Source organism: Macrosteles quadrilineatus, unplaced genomic scaffold (genome assembly GCF_028750875.1).
Source record: "Macrosteles quadrilineatus isolate MER2022 unplaced genomic scaffold, UCM_ALF_1.0 Scaffold_320__1_contigs__length_103871, whole genome shotgun sequence".
Taxonomy (NCBI): domain Eukaryota; kingdom Metazoa; phylum Arthropoda; class Insecta; order Hemiptera; family Cicadellidae; genus Macrosteles; species Macrosteles quadrilineatus.
The window spans coordinates 42,925-49,056 of NW_026542913.1; positions in this window are offsets into that span (position 1 = coordinate 42,925).

Genomic DNA, 6,132 nt, shown 5'->3' on the forward strand with positions numbered 1-6,132 from the left:
ATATTCAGCTTTTTTACCAAAAACTGTTCATTTTGTTTGGTGACGTCTTTTGGTTTCATACCTATCGATCTGTGCACCCTAAAATTGTACTTTTTAATCAATTTAGGAAGTAATTCTAGCCACTTGTAGTTACCCTGTACGCTAAATTCTTTATACATCCAGTTCTTTATCGTTTTGTTGAGCCTTTCAACGACTGAGGCCTTTAATGGACTATACGTACTATAGTGGTTGATACCATGTTTTTTCATAAGTGTTTTAACCTCTTTATTGTAAAAGTCTGTGCCGAGATCACTTTGAATGTTGCGTGGTATCCGACCACTTCCTTCAATCACACTTTCCAATGCTGATGCAACAGTTTTTCCAGCTTTGTTATTTAACGCCACTGCCCATGCATATTTTGATAACACATCTATCACCATCAAAACATACTTTTTCCCTCCATTTATCCTAGCATAATGAATCATTTCTATCAGGTCGGCTTGCCACAAATCATCTATACCACGTACAAAAACCTTTCTTCTAACGAATTTCTTTCTGGCTTGTCTATGCAGCTCGTTGACAATTCCTCTCTCGGATGCCGACAAAGACTCCTTAGTTGATCTATCACTCATTGTGTCAAGCTATTATTCCGTTTAATTTTAACAAACCTATTATGTATTGTATTTCTTCACTGTGAGCTGTGTGACCTGCTTCTTTCGAGAGAATTAAGGTCTTAAGTCGTTTTACCAGTAGATTGGCATTGCTTTTATACGGTTCAATGTTTTCTACAGTTATTCCACTCCCAGAGGGTGATGCCGATGTTGCCACACTGTACTTTGGTGGAAACAGCACTGAAATAACAGTCGAGTACTTTTTACCTCTGTTGCTATTTATAGGTTTTTCTGCGGAATACATTTGACGATGGGCGTTGGAAGCTTGCAGTATCTCCTTATAAGACTGTAGGTCTTGTTGTGTAATGGAAGCTTTGTCGGGAACCTGCATGAAAAGAAGTTCCAGGAGTCCTGGTGTAGCCTCGTAGCTACGATCTTTTACAATTACATGCGAGTTGGTAAACTTTATCCTTAAACTGCCAATGGTCATATTCTCCCATCGAGTTTAACTCCATATGTGGAGTCTATTTTGTCCTTATATGAGGGGCCGGAAAGTCGTTTAAGGTATTTTTGTATTTGACTAGGTGTAGGTGTTTGTGTAGACATGTCCATTGACTTATCCGCTTCACATTCTTCGTTTTGTATCTTTTCTATTAAAATGTTTTCTTTTTTTACATTTTCCGGTTCTTCCTTCTTAATGTATCTATAAGAGTCATTCAGACGTGTTTCCAAAGTCTCTTGTAGGGGTTTTACAAGCGGTTTGGCTTGGGCTTCCAACAATTGTTCTACATGCTCAGCATTGTTCCTTAGTTGTCTGTACTTCTTTCGAACAGAATCGCTCAACCTCAGCAGTTCTCGTTTGATCGCCTGTTCTCTACTCGGTGATCGTTGGTAGGTTTTCAAGTTAAGCTTGAATTTTTTACCAACCTTCTTCCTAGGGCGTTTTCTTGCCGGGACACTAGTGTATACGTCCATTCTCTTGGCCAATCTGATACTGTTATAACACGTGAAGACAAGCAGTTGACCTTATATATCAGTAATGAACGTGTCTATACCACACCTATAACGACCTTTGTTTATTTCACAGTCCTTATTGATGGTTACAAATCCATACTTTTGCTTTTGCCAACAAGCTCTACAAAGCGTTTTAAATTTTTCAAACGTCATATCGGTGTTTACGTGATCTTTGTAGACATGATGTAAGTTGAGCTCATGCTGTTTAAACAGAATTATGAGATTTGCATTATCTCTAATTAGATGTTTTGGCAAGCGGGTGTAGGTTTGTATGAGATAGAATGTGTCTACATTTCTATGTCTACCCATACTAAAGTATGCCCTCATGTTATCTTGCTTGTCACAAGCCACATCGTCAAAGATCATTATCGAGTCCTGTTTTGCCTCTCCTGGATCCGGTACCTCTTCACTGTTGTTAAATGTGAAGTACCCAATATATGGAAGATTACTAATTATTTGCTCTAACAGCTTGTACTTTGGTTGCATTAGTGATTTACTAAACACATATATGTTGGCATATTTTAGTCCATTCGGCTCAGTTAGAAGGCTGAACATTAAGTTGGATTTACCACAGTTTGACGGTCCACACACAATAGACCTAATGGACCGAGGAAGGAGGCTGCCATGTTTCTCAACTTCGCTGTCAGTGGTAATCAGTTTGTCCACTGAGTTGTCCAAAGTGAACGTGTCACGTTGCTTTTGAAATTTCATCCTTACACCACAAGCGTCACACACAAAGTGCTGCTGTGATATATAAGGATTCAGTGATATATCACTAGCTCAGTATGATCAGGATCTCGAGAGGTCGAGGACTACTTAATCGCGGGATAGACTCTTTGCCTATCGAACTTCACTTGCCCGGCTATCAGTACTGTGGCCCTGGGTCAGATTTGAAGAAGCGTCTGGAGCGTGGGGATCAAGGAATTAACTTGTTGGATCGTGCATGTAAAGAACACGACATAGCTTATAGCAAGAACAAGGATCTTCCTAGTCGTCAAGCTGCAGACAGAGTTCTTGCTGACAAAGCTTGGACACGTTTTAGCTCTAAAGGTGTACCGTTTGGTGAGAAGCTCGCCACCTGGGTCGTCGCCAGTGCAATGAATGCAAAGTTGAAGCTCGGTGCGGGTACGGTGAAGAGGGGGGAAGAGCTCGCAAAGCCAAGTCTGGAATGGGTACAACCACTAAACGTAGAAGGACCGTTTGCAGAAAGAAGAAGAGAAGTGCTACTAAGAAACTAACCTCTAAACCTTTTACCTTTTACGACATATTGCGACGGGCAAGAGACGCTGTACAAGGCTCAGGACTGAAATTTCATAAGGAAAGTAAAGATGGAGGTAGACGTCGTTTGAAAAAGGCCGCCACGTCTGCTCTACAAGCTATTAAGTCCATGCGAAGAGGAAAGCGTGCTGCGTTTGACCATTTGCGTCGTAGAGAACGCATCCTCGCATTACCCAAGTCAGGAGGTGTGTTGCCGTTATTGCCAATTTTCGCAGGTTTGAGTGCACTGGGAAGTTTAGCAGGTGGGGCCGCTGGTGTGGCCAAAGCAATAACTGAAGCCAAAGATGCAAAGAAACGCCTGGGAGAGCTACAGAGGCATAACGAAACTATGGAAGCTATAGCTTTACGCAATGGAAAGGGTTTGTTTTTAAGACCTTACAAAAAGGGACTTGGAATTTACATGGCCCCATACCAGAAGCAACCAAAAAACTTGTAAACTTCTTGCCCAAGCGCGCTTTATACGATTTTGACTTAGTGTATTGGGCAAGGAAATTAAAGATTCCAAACTTTAGAGGGGTATTTATGCGGGATAGGCTACCACGAAGCCCGTGGAAAAATGAGTCTGCAATAGTGAACTTGGATGACAGCACTGGTCACGGCACACATTGGGTCTGCTACAAGAAGAATGGAGGGTTTGTAAGGTACTTTGACAGCTACGGAGATCTTACACCACCATTGGAACTTCACAAATATCTGAAGGGGAATTATGTGTCCTACAACAAGACTGCTTATCAGGATGTAGACAATAAGAGTGAAAACTGTGGGCATTTGTGTTTATATTTTTTGTCTGCAACCTAATAAATATCTGTTATAAATAAGATGTTTTAGTCCCTTCCCGTCCAGTCATGTCTCTGACGTTTGTGCTTTCGGGTAGGAGTTCTACACTCTCTGTTGACTACTTCCCTCCGGTTGAGTTGGATCCAAATTGTGAGTACGAGATTGGCCTTCTCAGCTTTGAGACTTACAACTCGATACCTAATATTGATGAAACCAATAATATGTTTCATTTTGACAATGGGAAAGTGATTAAAATCCCTACCGGCACTTATGAGGTACAGGATATTGAGAGCTTTATAAGGGAGAAGTTTAAGCTATTACCACAGTCGTCTGAGAAGAAGTATTGGATACGCCTAGGGACTAACAATAATACTTTACAGACCTCCATGAAGAGCACTGTACAGGTGGATTTCTCTCAACCAAACTCTGTAGGATCTCTTTTGGGTTTCCAAAAGGAAGTTGCAGAGCCAGGGAATTAAATTTACTCGAAGAACGTAGTAGATATCTTTAAAATAAACACAATAAGACTGGAGTGTAATATATCGAGTGGATCCTACGTAAATAATCGACAAGCGCACACCATCTATCAGTTTTTTCCCTCTGTACCTCCAGGATATAAGCTGGTTGAAGTTCCAAACTCCGTCATTTACCTGCCGATCACCACTAAGGTCATTAGTAACATTACGCTTAAGATTGTTGATCAGGACGAAAGACTGGTGGATTTCAGAGGTGAACGTATAACAACCTGTTTACATATTAGAAGAGTCACAGGATTGAAATAGACAATGGGTTATGTTTATTTCCCACCCACACCTTCAAAGTGTGCTTCTAATCTGCAGAGAGAGAACAAAGGCTATTTATTGGACACCCGCAAGCCAAGGGTAAACAGTGTTAGTCAACCCCCCAAGCGGTTAACACGTACTAATCAACGGTTTTTACGCTCGTTGGGATTTCAAGTACTTCAGTAATGGATATATTAAACATTTTGGGAAGTGTTTCATTTGATGATACAATATCACACATGGAATACCACACACATTTCCCATATGCTTCTAGCACACTTGAGAACAACGATGAAATTAGAATACCTATACAACAACAAGATCTGTGTGTTCTCCCTTCAATGAGCTATTTGTACATCGAGGGGAAGCTTCTTACTAAAGACAACGCTAAGCCTGCAAACACTGGATTTACAACAAACGCTTTTGCCTTTTTGTTCGATGAAATACGGTATGAAATCAATGGTGTAGAGATCGATCGTGTAAAAAATCCTGGTATAACATCTACACTTAAAGGTTACGCCTCATTAAACGAGATTTCGTTGAAGGGATTAGGGAATTCAGGCTGGCCATCTACAGTTGACCGATTGTCATCAACACTAGAAGCACATGTAGTAGATTCCGAAGGAAATTTCAGTTTTTGCATACCACTGAGTAAACTTTTAGGGTTTGCAGAAGATTACAGAAAAGTAATTGTCAACTGTCGCCATGAACTGGTTCTGATCAGATCCGCAGGCGATAAGAATGCAGTTTTGTGGACTGCTGCCAGTGCCACTGACACAACTCCTGAAGACGTTAAGGTTAAACTTGAAAAACTGTGTTGGAGAGTCCCATACGTTACACTGAGTGACAAACAAAGGATCGCCTTGCTTCGCCATTTGGAACGGGGTACAAGCATTCCTGTAGAATTTAGAAGCTGGGAACTCTATGAGTATCCCTCCCTACCTTTGTCTGATAAACAGTCATGGTCAGTAAAGACTGCTTCTCAACTGGAAAAACCTAGGCATGTTATGGTAGCGTTCCAGCAAGGGCGCAAAAACAACACCAACAAGTCAGCAGCATGTTTTGATCACTGTAAGATATCCAATCTTAAGCTTCATCTTAATTCCATAAATTATCCTTATGATGATTTAAAACTGAATATCAGGAAGAACCGGTACGCAATCTTGTACGATATGTACACTCGTTTCCAGGAATCATACTACAATATTCCTTCACAACCACTTTTGAACGTTAGCAGTTTCATAAATCACGCTCCTGTAGTTGTAATTGATTGCTCGAAGCAGAACGAATCCCTCAGGTCTGCTCCGGTCGATATTCGTTTGGAGTTTGAAGCCAGTGAAGCTTTTCCCTCCAATACTACTGCATACTGTTTAATCATACACGACAAGTCTTTCACATACGATCCTTCCACTAATTTGGTTCGCAAAATAATGTAAGTGTGGAGGGGGAAAGGCTATATATCCCACAGCTTCCAGTAAGTTCACTCAGACGTTTTCCTACAGTTGGTGCGGGCAACACAATCATGATTGCTAAGGCAGTAATAGATTTCAGTGCTTTTGTCGGAAACAACAAGAAGGTTATAATCAAGGAGTTTACAATTTTGGACTTGGCTTGTGCTCAACACTGGATATTTAAATTACCTAAGGACAACACACACACAGTATATACTGTACACACACAGTATATACTGT